Raw genomic sequence first — 20,421 nt, 5'->3', positions numbered from 1 at the left:
CTGACAGTACGCGCAATATCCGAAGATCATTCGCGTGCCGACAAGCAATCATCCGTATCTATCACATATATCATATATGACATACACTTACCACTTAAGGTAAGTGTATTAACTAATCACATCGAGTATGCACACAGCCCCGAAAACATAACAAGGAAGTGGGGCTAGAAACTCACCTGAATGCGGTTACGTTCACCGTTTATGGTAATCCATTTCTTGAGCTGGGCACGGCTAACTGTATAATAATTACATGTACCAATTAACTATCACTACCCATATCGTCTTTCTAGTTCAATTATTACCCACAATTAACGGGGGTCCGGGGGCAGCGCCCCTGGCAGCGGGGTTCTAGGGGCGGCAGCCCCTAGCGGGGTCCAAGGGGCAGAGCCCCTGGCTGGGGAAAAATTTTATTTTCATTAACTGTCTTAACGCATTTTTCCATTAGGATTTTAAGTTATTATTTTAACTCTCCTGTAATCGCAAGCGGTCATAAATGTAAGCGAACATACGTGTAAGCGAACTTAACTTAAGCGAACTTATACATAAGCGAACTTATATATTGTAACACCCCGTAACCGCAGCGGAAACGTAACCGGGGCGCCACAGACACCTCTGATATCAACCACATTGTTTATAAAGAAAACTGAATACATTAATATACTTCAAATTACATTATCTCGTATTTCATTACCGTCTAGGTGATACACACATCATACAATACGATACATAATTCTATTTATTATAATGTATCCTAACATCCCGCACGCAAATCTTACACACATCAAGCACTTAGCACGTAAGCAATCACTTCATCTTAATTGTACCTGAAAAGCATGTGAGAAAACGGGTCAACTACGAATAGTTGGTGAGTTTCACAATTTGAGTAAACCATGATAAATCCATATCATAATATAATATTATCGATGTAATTATGCTGAGCCCACAAGTGAAACCTCTGACTATCCACACACAACCCCCGTGGCATACTCCGCCCACGGACCTGCCCCAAACCGCTATGTCTAACATTACATAGCAAAATATATAGAACAACAAAATAGACATGTGCAACTGGCTGGGAAACATCAGCAAATCCATTCCGGACCAGTTGGGTTTGTCAGACCAATAGTACTATCCACACTCTACCGGCTTTCAGTTAATCACTCGTGTTCCGGGGCCTTAGAATGTTAGCAACTCAGACAATTACCATCTTAGTACATTTCCGTACGATTCCCGTACAATAAAATATATATAAATACACGCAAATCCATGCGTTCAGTATGTACTTAAACATTTCAGTAGTAACATGCTTCCGCCCCGGGAAAATATTTAAAAACAATTCAGAAAAAGGGGCTCGTGAAACTCACCTTAGCACATGCAAGCAGGTAACAACAATCATTATCAGTTAACACGTCCAATCTGTAATATGATCCCTACGATCGTTATTATACACTTATAGTTTATATAATCTTTAACCGTGTTAACCAGTACATCTAGGGACACTGTTAACCCAGTACTGTACCCATTCTGGGGGCAATGTTAACCCAGAAACACTTCTCCGGACTAAGATTGTGATATCGTTTAGAGTTCAATAGTCAAAATTACTACAAGTTTGTTTTCCCCGTTTTGCGTGCCTAGCACGGATATCCGATTTTACGTTTCAAAATGAGTTTGGTCACACACGACCCGAAAATAGTTGTTGACTGATAATTTAATTAAAGTTGTGAAATTAGAACTCGGTTTAGACGCCCCGATTGGCCGCGGGACCCGTTTCCGTCTTTAGCGTACCGGAAACTGTTTTATCGGATAAAATTACCCAAATAATCCGAATTGTTTTCGGATGATTCATTTTTACTTGTTTAACTCAATTATATGAAAATAGTTCATTTTTAGGGTTTTTATACACCAGTCAGTTCGTTTAGGCGAACTTTACCGGTTTATGCGTTTTAAACTTTACAAGTTTGTTTTTATTTTCTTTTTTAGCACAAATAATTATCCGTTTAATCTCGGATCTTGAAATTTTGCACAAATCACTTTTTAACAGTGGGGAATTTTATAAAAATATTTCCAGAATTAATTTTTATATTAAAATTTATTTATCTATTTTTAAACACCATTTAAACACTAAATATGTCGTAAATACCAAACGACCTTAGAAAAATCCCAAATTGTTCCTGGATGACCCCTGCCATCCACATAGTCCCCTGTAATATTTCCAGAACCAAAATCTCTTTTTACATACCATTTTCACTAAAACCGAGCTAGAAAACCCTAGAACTCGTTTAACCGAAAAGCCTACTTAGACTTCTCCAACTGACCTAAAATTTTGTGTGTGACTTATAAATGTTTTAAAAAGCTTATCTGGAATTTTCCAGAATTTTTCATGATATTTAACTATTTTTCACCATTTTTAGCCAAAACCGAGCATTAAATTCACCAAATATTCATCCTTTGTCCAAAATTTACCAAAATTTCACAGAACTCATATTTTCATGTATTTAACACCTCTGTAAAATTTCATGACCTAACTCTAAACCATCCACAATCTGTCCAAAAGTCCATAACCGAACATAAACCGAATATACCTTTTGTTTTCCGCCACTACAAGCTACAAACTCGTCTTTCCGCCTTATTTACCACCAAATACAGAACCTACAACCAACATACCACAATACCAAGCAAGTTACACTCACAATCAAGCCTCTTACACTATAGTTTCGGTTATTGTTTCAAAACTAAAGTTTAAACCGTAAAAATTCGTTTTTGGTTCGTTTAACTCCTTTCTTGGACCAAGATCCCTTGTATAACCCGTATACATCACTTGATCATGCAAGAATCGGTTTTTATCTTTGAAACCTCATTTTCTAAAACAAACTCAAGAAACGAAGATGGAAACGTATATAACCCGATCATTACCTTGTTTTCTTGCTAAAAAATCTCGGTTTTAGATCATGAAGTTGAGAGAGAAGAAGGATTGTTGAATTGTTTTCTAGAAAAAAAATAAGGAAAAGGGGTTATCCACCCCCCCTTATCCGATCGGACTACAAAGTGAGGTGGGGTGGGACCCACCTCTCCATTCTTAGCCACCCATTTAGATTTCGGCAATCTGGATAATGTTTTGGATAATCTGGTTCATTTCGTTTTTCGGTTAAATGCTTAATTCGGCTTAAAACGAGGCTAAAACGGTCGTTTTCGGCTTAAAAATGAAATTTATATAAAACCGATTTAAAAACTTTAAAAACTTAAACCATGACATTTATTAACTTAAAACATCATATTATTAATAATTGCGCATCTTTTTCGGCTTGATCGATCGTCTATTGCTTGGTTTGGTATTAAAGGTTTCGTTTAATGTACCGACGTACCATTAAATCGAAAATTCTTTTTCTGTGCTTTAATTCACTTATCCCGAAGCTTTAATACTTCGTAAAATCACTAAATATTATAGATATCGTCTATAATTGAACCCTCGATTCGTTCGGGTTTCAATAACTATCGATCGATTAATCGCATGTTCAATACGATGAATTATATATTCACGTACAATCAATACAGTGAACCATGTATTCTCGTATAATTACTATGGTAATTCATGTACCCGACATTAAATATAACGTAACTATTGTCTACCGGTTAGAGTATACCTGGTTTCGTCGGAAACGTTACATTCTCCCTCCGTTAAGAAATTTCGTCCTCGAAATTTTACACGCCCACTATCCCCTTCCGAGAGAAAGGTGGGGGGTTTTTCCTTCAGAACTCACCCTCGCGTTACCAGGTATAATCTGGTCCTCGCTGTGAATTCCACTTAATCTTAATCAATAAAGCTTGGTGTGTCCAAACTGTTTAGTTTTCCCGTCTACTATCTCTACGGAATTATTTATGATATCAAGCATGTCTTCTATGAGTACCTCCATTACTAGTACTTTCGTTGCCTCGTCGCTTAGGTGCTTTTCAATCCGTATACATGGCAAAACATCATGTATAGTACTTAGCCCCTGAAGTGCTTTAATCGATAAACTAAATGACCAATCATGGAGATAGTCTCATGAGGTCCAATATATTAAGGAGCTATTTTCGGTTTTGCCAAACCTCATATCACCTCTCTAAGGTGATGCCTTAAAAATGCCTCGTCACCTCTTTCCAGTGACAATGGTTTCCTTTGCATGTTGGCATAAATCCTTTGCCAATCCCGCGCTGCTTTCAACTTATCTTAAATATTATAAATCTGATTGGTTGTTTCTCGAATCAATTCAAATCTTATGACTTGATTGACGCCCATTTTCCATTTAACAAATTGGTGATAATTATTTCACCCATAGAAAGCTTCAAGCTCTCGATGCTTCCTTCCCCGCCTTCCAATAATGGAAGTAGGATGACTATTTCGATCTGAGATAATTGAAAATGGTACTCCACGACGAGATATCATTTCACTATCATGAATTTGGGCAAGAATTCATTGTGGTAATCGTCATGGATTGGGATGAAATGCGAGGATTGGTTAATCGATCCGCGATAACCCAAATTGCATCATGTCATCGGGACGTCTTAGGGAGATGTGTCACAAAATCCATCGTGATTTGCTCCCACTTCCATTCGGGAATTTCCGGTTGTTGTAACATCCCCGAGGGTTTCTGGTGCTCCGCCTTAACTCTCGCACAAGTCGTACACTTACCGACATACGTTTTTATATCCTTTTTTTTCATACCCGGCCACCAGTAGATCTCCTTCATATCCTTGTATATCTTATCCGATCCCGGATGTATGGAATATTTCGATCTATGCGCTTCGTTCATGACTAATTCACGAAGGTCATGGAGGGTCGGGACCAATCCCGATTTTTGAAATAGAAAATTTCGTCCACGCGCTGTTCGAAATTCTTCTCATTGCCGTAAAGTCCCTCCTTTCCAATTGTTCCTCTTTCAACGCCTCACGTTGAGCGACTCGAATCAGGTCCGAAAGGTTCGACTGGATTATCATCCCCAGCGCTCGCACTCGCAATGGCTTAACCCGATCTTTCCTACTCAAGGCATCGGCTACGACGTTAGCCTTGCCGGGGTGATAACGGATGTCACAGTCATAATCGTTTAACAACTCGACCCATCTTCGTTGCCACATATTCAGTTCTTTCTGATCGAATATGTGCTGCAAAATTTCACGATCGGTGAAGATGGTGCGAAGATAACCGCTCCCAGTTCTAAGTCATGAGTAGTACAACTTTTCTCGTGTACTTTTAACTGTCGGGAAGCATAGGCTTTAACCTTATTATTCTGCATCAACACGCATCCTAACCCTCTACGCGATGCGTCACAATACGCAACAAAACCATCGTCTCCATCGGGGAGACTTAAAATCGGCGCTTGGCACAATTTTTGTTTTAGCGTTTGAAACGCCGTTTCTTGCTCTTCTCCCCATTCGTACTTTTGATCCTTTTGAGTCAGGAGAGTTAAAGGTTGGGCGATGCTGGAAAAGTTCTCTATAAATCGACGATAATATCCAGCTAAGCCTAAGAATTGGCGGATTTCCTTTGGCGATTTAGGCGCTTGCCAATTCTTAATTGCTTCAACCTTACTCGGATTAACGTGTATTCCTTGATGGTTTACAACGTGACCGAGGAATTGCACTTCTTGCAACCAGAAGTTACACTTAGAGAATTTTGCATACAACTTTTCCTAATTCAGAAGCTCTAAAATTATTCTTAAGTGTTGCTCGTGCTCTTCTTTACCTTTCGAGTAGATCAAAATATCGTCAATAAACACGATGACGAATTTGTCGAGGTAGGGTTTACAGACTCGATTTATGAGGTCCATGAACACTGCCGACGCATTTGTTAGCCCGAACGGCATAAATAAGAATTCATAATGGCCGTAACGAGTCCGAAACGCTGTTGTTGCAACGTCCTCCTCTTGGATTTTTTTCATTTGGTGATAACTATATCTAAGATCAATTTTTCTAAAAATAAATCGCCCCTTGCAGTTGGTTAAACAGATCATTTACTTCGAAGAAGTGAATACCTATTCTTGATCGTCACTTTATTCAATTCTCCCTAATCAATACATATCCTAACACTTCCGTCCTTCATTTCCCAAATAACACTGGTGCACCCCATGGTGACTAACTAGGTCGTATAAAACCTTATCCAATAATTCTTGCATTTCAGTTGGTGCAAGTCGGTAAGATGCTTTAGCAACAGGGCCAGCTTGAGGTATTAAATCGATTCTGAATTCGACCTGTCGGGTTGGCGGTAATCCAGGAAGTTCTTCTGGGAAAACTTCTGGATATTTACGTATCACCGAAACATCTTCTATATGTTTTCTTTTAAATACTTTTCTCTGTATCTAATCGCTTCATCGTCCGAAAGAGAGCTTCTAATCATCTTCTTTTCATATTTGATTTCAGCTTCATGTTGAGTTAGCCAACCCATGTTAACTATTACGTCAAAACTTCTTAACTTTACTGGTCGTAGATCAATAAGGAAAGGTTAATCGTTCAGACTAATAGGACAATTCCGAACAATTTAGTTAACCATTAGGGATTTACCGTTAGCGATTCTACAGTATAGGGTTCTATAGTTTCACTAATCGGTATCTTTCCAAATGGTAGGAGGTTAACAGGAACTAACTTCTATCGGCGACCGTAAAAATATCACTGAAGCCTATTGATTTAAAACTACAGCATATTTAATACCACCTTTGGATCATGACGTGCTTTATTCGAATTACTCACAAAGGCACGGCTCCTTGCTTGATCAGAGGTTGATGCTTGTCATGAGGTTCGTCTTCCCACGACACCTTGGTTCAACTTCGGGCAATTTCTCTTGAAACGTTCTGTACTGCCACATTCATAGCAAGTACAACTGTTTGGCATAATTTGGTTTCTTTGGATGGATTGTTATTGAAGCTGTTGGGTTCGGAGTGGTTGTACACGAATGGGTTGGGGTTGCCGGTTCACATGGCTTCAATTGGTTCTACAATTGGGGCATTACGTCCATCTTTACCACACCTGTGGCCTACTATCACTCGACATTCTTCTTCCTGCCGATAACCATATTTTCCACATTTAGGGAAGGACCCTTCATGCGGTTTATGTTTTCACACCAGAGCTAGTCTTAGTATAATTCTGGGTTGTAGGACATACCTACTTATTCAAAAGCCTATCTTGCACTATTCCTTTATCATTTCTCTTCTTTAACACTCGACGTCTCACCTAACGTCCTTCCATTCCGCTTCCCATAGAGTCAAATATATCAATGCTGGCTTGCGACACAACCCTTCCAAAGGTTGTATATTTTACAGGATTGACTATACTCCTTATCGATGGAGTTAGTCCCCAATATAGCGCTCACTTCGCTTAGTTTCAGGAGTAATTAGCCATGTTACCAGACATGACAATTCCTTCAAACGATTAGCGTGTTCTAAGTGATCAGCACACAACATTTCTATCTGCCATAGCTCAGTTTCCAATCTCTGAACTTAATTACTTGAATAAAAGTGCTCTAGCACAAGAATTTTAAATTCTGACCATATCGTCTGAGTAATAATTTTCTAACTATAATTTTGTACCATCGTGTTCCATCACGATACAACATAATCTACCAACATATCTGTAGCATATTTCACTACACCATGCTCTAGACTCTTACCAATATCCTTAACCATTTCGATCTTTTCTATCCACTCGCTAATCTATTCCTCCCTTTACCATCAGCAAACTATTAATAATTTCCTTAACACAACCAACAAACATATCCTTCATACCGGATCTAATTCATTACGACTACTATTCATGTTTAGTTTATAACTAATACTTGTAGTTATAATAGTATTCGGTGGGACATTATCACTCTTAGTAATACCACTAAGAATTGAAATATTTCTATTCATGTGATTGCTCGATCCATAATTCTGCGATCACATTTGCATCAACACTAGCAGTGATCTGTGATACGTCATTCGGTATTATCATCTGCTATCTTTGAGCAATCAACTGACTCATATCAATCTCCATCATTGGAGTTATTCTTTTTATGTCATTCTGCCGTACCCATCCCGTACGCAGTAATCAATACTAATCTCACCGTATAACTCGTTACCAGCTCAATCATAACAGCAGGTACACATACACACCAAATATTATCATATATGTTACACATACCGGTATTTAGTATATATGTCCCACAAATATAATAACATATGGACTTAACCTGACGTCGGTTAACGTTTAAATATGTTTCATAACCCTTGTCACCAACTGACATATCGATCTTTCTCAACAAAGATTAATGTTTAATACGCTTGATTTCAATATCCTTCTGCATGTCAGCATAACCGATACATGCTCACCGTGAGCACCAAGCGATTACGTACCACGAAGTTATAATATCCGTGTCTATTTGTATATCTGGCATACACGGTATACCACCTACGAGCGAACAACCAACTATGCTATAATGATTCCAACACCTCTTTGTGTATGAGTAATCATTCTATTCGAGTATACATGGGTATAGGCATCTAACGGATGTAAGGTTAACATAGGGAGTTGCAAGGTTCAAGGTAATCGCGCAACCCATGTTGCCTTCAAATATTATCAATTACTATTATGGGAAACTCTATCACTTGCTCAGTCAATGTCCTCAGGCGTTCTAGGTTCGCTAAAATCGGTGATTCTCGATCTGGAGGTGGTATGACTCATATGTTTGAGAGTGAGAAATACATATATATATTTCTATATATTATTTTTATCTGCTCATTTATTATCAACTTTATTATCATTATTATAGGTCCGAATAAGAATGGGTTCAGGTATAGGTCCGTCCGTACGTGAGGGTCGGCGGTTCGGGTGAACATAAGGGGTTATTAGGATATACGGTACCGGTGTTGGTAGAGTAAGGGATTTATCAATTTTGGTTGGGAGTGACGGTTACTAGATATTTCTGGTTAATGTCAAACAGGAGATCTAATTTGGTACTATCATAACTATGGCCCGATAAGTCAGACTTATCATCAACCGATGCTCTAGAAATTTCAGCATCCTCGGTACTTTTATTATTTCATCCCCCGGTTCCTTATCCGGGTCCTATTTCTCAATACATGTACCCACAAGATATGTACATACATATATATATACACCTTAGCACGCATAAATAATATTATATACTTTACACATATGTTGCCATTTTTACCTATTAATGTACCCCGTGACTTCCCCTGAATTCCCTCGTGCGGACAAGTCTGTTATTATGTTCCGGACCATAATAACTCGCTTGTCCATCCAAGTTCATCCAGATCCCGTCACTATATATTATTAGTTGATATTCAGATCCTACAATACTTGAGCTACTGGTTATATTTTAGGTATATTTTAAAGACATCCTAATTCTTTATAACCAATGGCTCTGATACCAACTTCTGTAACACCCCGTAACCGCAGCGGAAACGTAACCGGGGCGCCACAGACACCTCTGATATCAACCACATTGTTTATAAAGAAAACTGAATACATTAATATACTTCAAATTACATTATCTCGTATTTCATTACCGTCTAGGTGATACACACATCATACAATACGATACATAATTCTATTTATTATAATGTATCCTAACATCCCGCACGCAAATCTTACACACATCAAGCACTTAGCACGTAAGCAATCACTTCATCTTAATTGTACCTGAAAAGCATGTGAGAAAACGGGTCAACTACGAATAGTTGGTGAGTTTCACAATTTGAGTAAACCATGATAAATCCATATCATAATATAATATTATCGATGTAATTATGCTGAGCCCACAAGTGAAACCTATGACTATCCACACACAACCCCCGTGGCATACTCCGCCCACGGACCTGCCCCAAACCGCTATGTCTAACATTACATAGCAAAATATATAGAACAACAAAATAGACATGTGCAACTGGCTGGGAAACATCAGCAAATCCATTCCGGACCAGTTGGGTTTGTCAGACCAATAGTACTATCCACACTCTACCGGCTTTCAGTTAATCACTCGTGTTCCGGGGCCTTAGAATGTTAGCAACTCAGACAATTACCATCTTAGTACATTTCCGTACGATTCCCGTACAATAAAATATATATAAATACACGCAAATCCATGCGTTCAGTATGTACTTAAACATTTCAGTAGTAACATGCTTCCGCCCCGGGAAAATATTTAAAAACAATTCAGAAAAAGGGGCTCGTGAAACTCACCTTAGCACATGCAAGCAGGTAACAACAATCATTATCAGTTAACACGTCCAATCTGTAATATGATCCCTACGATCGTTATTATACACTTATAGTTTATATAATCTTTAACCGTGTTAACCAGTACATCTAGGGACACTGTTAACCCAGTACTGTACCCATTCTGGGGGCAATGTTAACCCAGAAACACTTCTCCGGACTAAGATTGTGATATCGTTTAGAGTTCAATAGTCAAAATTACTACAAGTTTGTTTTCCCCGTTTTACGTGCCTAGCACGGATATCCGATTTTACGTTTCAAAATGAGTTTGGTCACACACGACCCGAAAATAGTTGTTGACTGATAATTTAATTAAAGTTGTGAAATTAGAACTCGGTTTAGACGCCCCGATTGGCCGCGGGACCCGTTTCCGTCTTTAGCGTACCGGAAACTGTTTTTTCGGATAAAATTACCCAAATCATCCGAATTGTTTTCGGATGATTCATTTTTACTTGTTTAACTCAATTATATGAAAATAGTTCATTTTTAGGGTTTTTATACACCAGTCAGTTCGTTTAGGCGAACTTTACCGGTTTATGCGTTTTAAACTTTACAAGTTTGTTTTTATTTTCTTTTTTAGCACAAATAATTATCCGTTTAATCTCGGATCTTGAAATTTTGCACAAATCACTTTTTAACAGTGGGGAATTTTATAAAAATATTTCCAGAATTAATTTTTATATTAAAATTTATTTATCTATTTTTAAACACCATTTAAACACTAAATATGTCGTAAATAACAAACGACCTTAGAAAAATCCCAAATTTTTCCTGGATGACCCCTGCCATCCACATAGTCCCCTGTAATATTTTCAGAACCAAAATCTCTTTTTACATACCATTTTCACTAAAACCGAGCTAGAAAACTCTAGAACTCGTTTAACGAAAAGCCTACTTAGACTTCTCCAACTGACCTAAAATTTTGTGTGTGACTTATACATGTTTTAAAAAGCTTATCTGGAATTTTCCAGAATTTTTCATGATATTTAACTATTTTTCACCATTTTTAGCCAAAACCGAGCATTAAATTCACCAAATATTCATCCTTTGTCCAAAATTAACCAAAATTTCACAGAACTCATATTTTCATGTATTTAACACCTCTGTAAAATTTCATGACCTAACTCTAAACCATCCACAATCTGTCCAAAAATCCATAACCGAACATAAACCGAATATACCTTTTGTTTTCCGCCACTACAAGCTACAAACTCGTCTTTCCGCCTTATTTACCACCAAATACAGAACCTACAACCAACATACCACAATACCAAGCAAGTTACACTCACAATCAAGCCTCTTACACTATAGTTTCGGTTATTGTTTCAAAACTAAAGTTTAAACCGTAAAAATTCGTTTTTGGTTCGTTTAACTCCTTTCTTGGACCAAGATCCCTTGTATAACCCGTATACATCACTTGATCATGCAAGAATCGGTTTTTATCTTTGAAACCTCATTTTCTAAAACAAACTCAAGAAACGAAGATGGAAACGTATATAACCCGATCATTACCTTGTTTTCTTGCTAAAAAATCTCGGTTTTAGATCATGAAGTTGAGAGAGAAGAAGGATTGTTGAATTGTTTTCTAGAAAAAAAATAAGGAAAAGGGGTTATCCACCCCCCCTTATCCGATCGGACTACAAAGTGAGGTGGGGTGGGACCCACCTCTCCATTCTTAGCCACCCATTTAGATTTCGGCAATCTGGATAATGTTTTGGATAATCTGGTTCATTTCGTTTTTCGGTTAAATGCTTAATTCGGCTTAAAACGAGGCTAAAACGGTCGTTTTCGGCTTAAAAATGAATTTATATAAAACCGATTTAAAAACTTTAAAAACTTAAACCATGACATTTATTAACTTAAAACATCATATTATTAATAATTGCGCATCTTTTTCGGCTTGATCGATCGTCTATTGCTTGGTTTGGTATTAAAGGTTTCGTTTAATGTACCGACGTACCATTAAATCGAAAATTCTTTTTCTGTGCTTTAATTCACTTATCCCGAAGCTTTAATACTTCGTAAAATCACTAATCATTATAGATATCGTCTATAATTGAACACTCGATTCGTTCGGGTTTCAATAACTATCGATCGATTAATCGCATGTTCAATACGATGAATTATATATTCACGTACAATCAATACAGTGAACCATGTATTCTCGTATAATTATAATGGTAATTCATGTATCCGACCTTAAATATAACGTAACTATTGTCTACCGGTTAGAGTATATATGGTTTCGTCGGAAACGTTACATATATTAAGCGAACTTATATAATAAGCGAACTTATATAATAAGGGAACTTATTATCCAGCGAACTTGTCAGCAACGAACTTGAAAGTGGTTAAGTTAACAACAGGCGATCTTGCATGTGAAGTTACTATAGCGAACTTATGCGTAGCGAAGTTACTGCAGCGAACTTACTGCAACGAACTTGCTGTAGCGAACTGCTGCTGTCAGGGTTCGTTTTATCGTTTTAAACATACGTTTCATTATCCTAATTCGCTGATTATGGTCCGGCCTTAGCCCCAAACGTTCGCTTAACCTTTTGCGGTCCAAACTTGACCCGAATGAATGTAAATCTTGGATCTTTATGGCTAACGTGTTCAAAAACTAGGTTTGAAGCTTTTTTAAACGAGCCGTTCGTAACCGTAGGTTCGTTAAGCTCATTTTAACATCAAGTTTGCTACCTTATGGCTTATCTAGGCCCGATCTACTCTAGGGTTCAATTTCATGGCTAACCGTTTACAAAAACATAAACTTTAGAGAACAAGATCATACCTTTACGTTTTTTAAGGTTACGGTTAGCTTGGTGATGAACTACAATCTAGTATTTAGCTCGTATAACACCAACTATCGTTCGATTGATCTCGTTCCTCTCCTCTTTCTCGCGGCCGATAATAGTGTAGGTGTGTGTGTGTTAGGAGTGTGTAGAGAATAAGATGGAAAATATGGATGGAAATGGAAAGGATTAGGGTTTAAGGGGGTATTTATACTCCCTTAAGCCCATGAACCTAAGACCCATCTTTCCTTTTTGGTCCATAACTAATCCAACCTAATTATCCTACTTACTCTTTCATATATTTATTATTATTATTATTATTATTATTATTATTATTATTATTATTATTATTATTATTATTATTATTATTATCGTTCCACTAACTTGTTTATTTCACCCGACGCAATAATATATTAAATATTTTTTGTAGAAATTTCGGGATGTTACAGTTCCAAACCGGATTTCCCCACTTTCATAATCGGTTTCACATAATAACTTTATTTCTTTTCATCTTCAAAGTTGTTAGGATTACAAACTACCTGAATCTTGATGTTATACATCCTATTCAGACTTCTTTGAACCTTCATCAACAATCTCTCTTTCTGATCATATAACCTCAATATACCGTTGGCTATTTCATTCTTACATCATTCTTCATCCAGTTGACCCAAGGTAAGAAGATTGGTCTTCAACTTAGGCATAAAGGAAACATCACAAAACGTTGTCTTTTCACCAGTCTTACTTACCACAGTCACATTATCTTTACCTTTGTTTTCAATCTCAGATCCATCATCAAACTTCACTTGATCTAAAACTCATTTATCCAAGGTATTTTAAAAACTCTTTCTATCCTAACATATGATGACTTGCACCATTGTCTAAGAATCACGTTCCTTCATTCTTTTTAAATACACCAGGGATAACCCTCGATCCCTCTCTAAGTACCCGTATATGTATCCGATTGTACCAGTATCAAAAATCAATAAATACGTGCTCCAATATTCATTTTGATTTTTTCGGTATGGTACGGATACGGGTACAAGTATCGGTACGGGTATTTTGGTACGGTACCCGTTTTTGTACGGTTCTGCCTTTTTAGTTCCAAAACTCTATCGAACTTGGAACCAGTTCGATACAAGTAACAAACAACCTAAATTAGTCCGGGTATCTCTACGAGTACAAGTATGTGAGGAGTAGAAGATTAGTGCAAGTACCAAATTGGTCTTCGATTTAAGGATCAGATATTATTGAAGAACCCTAATCCGGTCTTCGATTTAAGGATCAGATATTATTGAAGAACCCTAATCCGGTCTCAGATATTAAGTGCTATGTTTATTTGTTCAACTATTATATGTTATATTATTTAATATATAAGAAACGTTTAATACTTGTTCAATAATAATATGGTTGGAAAATTTATTTTATATATTAAATATGAAGAATCCCAATTAAACTCCTACATATTCCAAAGAGGTATAAAATACCAAACGTACATGTACCACACATGTACTAGTACCCGATTGTACTAGTACCAAAATTCAACAAAAAGAGTACCAATACCCGTACCAAATAGGCTAAATAGGTACGGGTATGAGTACCCATACGGGTACTGTATAGGTACAAGTATAGGCATTTGGGACAAAATGCTCATCCCTAGTCCAAAGTAGGATCAATATCATCTTCTTTCTTTCTCAAATTCACTTCTTCTTTCTCTTTGCTTAGTTCTTTACATTCGTTCAAGTAGTGCCCAATCTTATTATAGATGTAACATGTTATGTACTCCCTTTCACCATTCTTTAGGGGTTTTTTTTTCTGGTATTCACCTCGTTCATCATTCTCATATTCACTATCTGATCTTGAGTTTCGACTTCCTCGTCCGTTGTATCTTCCACGACCTCTACCACGTCCTCGGTGGTTTTTAACTTCCGTTTAAGTTTTGGTGAACATGATATGCCTTTGGATGAATTGTCATTCACATTCTTGAACTTGTTTCTTTCTTCATATGCCTTTAAATGTCCAACCACATCTTCAAACGCCATTGTTTAGATGCTTGCGAGCAGCTTTATCGAAGAAACAATATGTAAATATTTATCCGGCATAGAGTTCAAGAATTTTCTTACTAAAAGCTCTTCTTCAAGTAATTTTTTCCACCTAACTTCGCTGCATAATCATCAATACTTTGTATCCCCCCATCTTCAATCCATCTAACTCAATTCTTAGCATTTAAACACACGAGCTTTCTGAGTTCGTTATTCACCAAGATAATGAACCCTTAATGCTTCCCAAACATATTTTGGTTCTGAATACCTTGCCATCTGAAGTATCACAACTTTCGGTAGGGTTTGAAAGATTATTTTTTAAGGCCAAAATTTTCTTGTTATCTTCAATTCTTGTCCCCTTTCATTATCAATCGCATCTTGCAAACCGTTCCCAACTGAGACAATCTTCACCATGACCGGGCATATTCCATAGTTGGTCGAAATTAACTTTGGTCCATCAATTCTTTCACCGTTCCCGAGTTCCCTTAATTCTGTTCTTTTTCACCCGCCATGACTGGCTTATTTCTTGAAACCTTATGTTGTTACTTAATCTTTCATCTTCAAGTGGCATTATGTTAATTCCTTAGTCAACAGAAAGGAAATAAAGAAAAAAATTGCCCAATTTATCGTTCTCAAACAAAAAATACAAAGAGGAAAAACTCCCTTTTTGTTTTAACATAAGCAATACAAAAACAATTATTAGAATTTGCTCAATTGAAATCCGTGCGACAAACTTGTTTTTCTTTCTTTCAGGTTACGAGACCTCTTAACCGAACATACCCTTTGAAGTGAAATAATGCAAAACTTTACGTGAATACGAGCTGTAGCTCTTATACCAATTATTGGCCTAAACGAATCAAACCCTTATATAAAAAAATGAACACGAGATATTGGGGTGACAACCTGTGACTCTTTTTATATAATCAAATGAACTTAGCAAACTTACAAGGAGAAGAGATTCCTTGACACACAAAAAACAATAACCTAGACCCCTGTTTATAATTCTACTAAGCTTCCTCTCCAAAACCATTACTAAGCTTTATTTCCAGGACAAAACATTTCCTAAATCCACTATAATTCAATAAACGAATATAAAGCATTACAAAATTAACACTCAACATAACTAGTAATTCCAAATTAACTGTCCCTTTAAAACTTTAAACGCGTATGAAGATAACCAACGTAAGAAATTTATTTTTTTATTATTGTTACCTTTGTGCCACATTACAGATAATTCCATGGCTCGTCCCGATACACGAAGCCTAATAATTATCCTGAAACACTTTTGTGGTTGTTGCGCTACGCGATGGGAAATAACTTAACCCATCGCGCTATGCGGTATGCCGGGTAAGTAACCGTGACATGTTGCATGCCATGTGTCAGGCCACATGGTATAGCAAGGGCTGACTCGACAAGCCTGTGAGGTCTTCGCGCCTTAAGGCTGTCATGATACGCCAATGGCTTCAAATAAAACTATAAAAGGGGGAACTCGAGGCATGTTTCGTTGCTCAGTCACATTTTTAATTGCTATCTTTCTTATACATAAGAATGTTGGTATAATACCACTAAATACCGCAACGATACCTTATCCGATCGATCGAGACTTTGATACACGAATTCAAATTGAACAAGATGAGACTTTGTGCCATCGTGTAAAGTTTTAAATCTCATGACTATCGATAAAACTTTTTGGTTTATACAAATACGTACAAAGTTATATTAAATTAGGTACTTAATACCATTAAGCTTGTAAATTATAAACTTGCAAGGTGAGATATTTAATTTTTTTCACAACTCACATTATTGTGAGACACCTAGTTTTCCAACGGGATGATTACTACCGTATATGGGGTTTTGTGTACAATACTTATATATATCGTTTCTTATTGGACAAAGAATTAGCTGATAAGTAATATGACCACAGTCACAGGTACTCAATCACTAACATAGCAATCCTAGATCTTCAATAATTCCTGATAATCAATTCACTCGATGACCTGCATATGTCTATAAAATACAAATAATTTTGTCAACAATATATGTTGAGTAAGTAAAACACTAGTTAATTTGAATACAATATAACATGGAAAAGAAAACGCAAACTGTTCCTGTGCGATAAACAATTAAGCCATAGCATATAAACAATTCAATCATATAATACAATATGGGCTAAACCGTTGCCATACGAATCGGGCGTTGGTTACCATAAGTGAGTTGTCGGTAAAACCATTGTCATGCGATTGGACGTCGACCACTACGACAGTCGTATGATTATACTAATACTACGATGGACCTCTTCGATGCGGTAAAATAAAGCAAATAATATATAGCAAGTTAGACATTAAACTGATATACACACAAGGATTAAACAGTTGCAATTATGAATACTATATAATAGGTAAATAAATAAGATACATATATGTCCCCAAAAATGATTAAAAATAAGTAAAAAGGGGAGTGAAATACTTACCTTAGTAAATAAGAGGAATGAATTAGATATAAAAAGAAATCACTAAACGTCACGCTTGTCGAGAATATCAACGGACAAATCCTAAGAGTAATAATAGCCAAAGAAATACTACGAATTAATAAATGAGCTAAAAGAGAATCTGGGTATGAGCAGGTATTGTGGAGTTAGATTATTTTATTTAAAGTTTGTTTTATAAAAGTTATTATATTATAAAATAAATCATTTTCTTTAAAATTATTCTTTTCAATTAATGGTGTGTTAAATAATATTAAATATTTGTTTTTAAAAATACATTCGTATTATTATTAATAAAGATTTCTTGTATATAATAAATAATAAATAATAATAATATTTTTATAAAATATAATTTTATTATAAAACATTCAAATTTATATATATATATATATATATATATATATATATATTAAACTAAAACCCTTTGAATACTAAAACCTTTAACAAATTATTATATATATTATTTTTCAATCTTATCATCTCACAAGATCACTGTTTCTTTCAAATGATGCTCAGGAAGTTGTATATAATGTATTCTAATTTGTACCTTTTTCGGTGTGTTTTATGGCTTCCACGAACCTCCTCACCTATCACTCTTCCTTTACAGCTGTCCGCTTTGCCTTCTGTCTTCTTTATGATTTCTCTCTACTCAAATAATTATATAAACACAATAATGTTAAAGGACAAACTGGCTTCTCTCTGTATTTGTTACCGCTTCAGGCCGCCCGCGGCTGACGTTGCCTCATCGTCAACATCGGTTTCCATGACCAGCAACCCACAATCTGGCAACACCGTGGACCTGGATTTCGGTATATATTTTTGCTATTCTTTTCCAACTATGTTGATTTTACAACTGAGTTCATGTATTTCTTTCTTTCTTTCTTTTTACAGAGGGATAACGGGGTGTTCTTTCGCCGTTTCCGGCCGTCTATGGTGGCGGCGGAACTACAGAATCCAGTGCCTTGCGTATGACGTGACATGCTACTACTTTTGAATCTGAGGCAAATTTTTATACAATAAGAGTAGTTATTGTGTTTTGTAAAAGTTTGTTTATAATTTATATATTGTAAAGCTTGATTGTTTGTTTCAGATTGTACAGTTCTCTGATTTGTATTGTTATACTCAATCATGATAGGAAGCATACATACGTGATATGAACGGAAGGGCTACCATATGTTGGTAACTGATTATCGGCTTTTTACCTTTGACTTCTCAAGTCAAACTTCTCAATATATAAATTTATGTTTCTATGCAAGATAACATTTTTTAATTGATAGCTAATGTTACTGAAACTTATATGGTGATTGGATTTTGTAAAATAAAGGACCTATGTGAATTTTAATGTTTTATACACTATAACAGTTGACAGGCATAAAAGTAGGAGCTTTGAAATTTTCAAAGCTCTATTTGTCATTACTAATTGATTTCAAATTTTCAATAACGTATATTTGCAGGTTTTGGCAGCCAATTAAAGTTACTTGGGCATAGGCCATTAGTGAAAAAGATGGAACAAGGTTGTTAGTGTAGTATAAATATATTTAAGTCACTTCATGAGTTTTTTCATTTGCTTTTGATATCTTCATCTTGGTTTTTATTTTTTATTTTGGTAGATTAATTTTGGAGGACAAGGAGCTTGAGTTCTACATTTTTTGTTGATTGTTATCCATGACTTAGGTTTACTTAAACTTAGGTTTACTTAAAACGCATTTAGCCCAAAACGTTTAACCAGTCAAACTTTTCAACTCTTTATACGGTACGATCGGTACTGTTAGACAAACAAAGGGCTACCAGGTTTCCCCAAAAGCTTCGAAAACGAACACGACTGTTTTTGCGCTAGCCAAAGCTCTCTAATTAAGAGTTTAAATGATGAGATTATTCTCATTACAGTGGCGATTTTTGTATGTTCATGGCATGAATGGTGTTCAAGGTTGTGATAAGATCCATTTGATTTGTGGCGTTTGGGTGTCTGCTGCCGAAGTATGGCAATTTTTGGCCATTTTACTAGTGTTTCTACACTTTGTTTCAAGCTATGTAGACATTTACTTGATGGTCTATAGCTTAAAATCATTGGTAAATGAAACCCTAATAGATAAAGGCTATGATGATGGGCTTGGTTTCATCTGTGCATCTGTAGCGGTCTCGATTCATTTTGTCTTTATAGTTGGTGCAAGGGTTTTTTAGTTAAAGCTCAATTTCGTTGAAACTGTGTTGCTTTGTTGAGGGCTATGACGACGGTCCTGTATTTAGCAAGGAAACTGAAGTTGCAACCATGGTATAGATGTGACCCACGAGCATTCACTTGAATCTTAGATCGGTTTATAAATATGATGGTGTTCGTTTTGGGTGTACGTTGCAGCTGTGATACCGCTGAAGGCGGGGTACGGTGGTCGGTAATGTGGTGACAGCGTGGCACCATCTGGATTAATATCTGCTGATTTGTTGCTACTTTGTATGAGGTTTGTCTCATGTCTTAGATTTTTAATAGTAAACATTTGCGCATCATGTCTTTCTCCCTCTATGTCCATATGAAGGTTAGCGTATTTTCGTTGTGTTTTATTCACTGTAGTATGGCCTCTATTAAATGTTACTAGGCTAAAACATTATGTACTGTGCGTGCATATGATAGTTAGGACATGTGCGTTGTATTTTTTATTTGTCACTAGCTCGACACATTGCGCAGGTTTAGAAGTGTAGTTTTCGTTTGCTTATGCTTATGCAGAGATCATTATGGTGCATTTGTGTGTACTTGAGCTTTGTTTGGTTGAAGATAGCACTGCCCGCAACCTGTTAGATGTTCTCATGCTTGTTTTAATAACTATTTATGAACCTATATATACACACACACACACAAACACACACACAC

General features: G+C 36.4%; 1 long non-coding RNA gene across 1 annotated transcript; it reads left to right on the top strand.

Moving 5' to 3' along the window:
- Positions 1 to 18,614: 18,614 nt before the first annotated feature.
- On the top strand, positions 18,615 to 19,980 carry LOC143602932 (uncharacterized). The gene is made up of 3 exons (XR_013147949.1): positions 18,615 to 18,774; positions 19,013 to 19,072; positions 19,915 to 19,980. It is a non-coding gene; the product is annotated as an uncharacterized LOC143602932 (long non-coding RNA).
- Positions 19,981 to 20,421: the final 441 nt, after the last annotated feature.

This window comes from Bidens hawaiensis, unplaced genomic scaffold (genome assembly GCF_021521415.1).
Source record: "Bidens hawaiensis isolate Kalapana, Puna unplaced genomic scaffold, B.hawaiensis_p1.1 tig00060130_1, whole genome shotgun sequence".
Lineage (NCBI taxonomy): Eukaryota > Viridiplantae > Streptophyta > Magnoliopsida > Asterales > Asteraceae > Bidens > Bidens hawaiensis.
The sequence above is the reverse complement of the archived record's forward strand: the minus strand, read 5'-3'. Positions and strand labels throughout refer to the sequence as shown.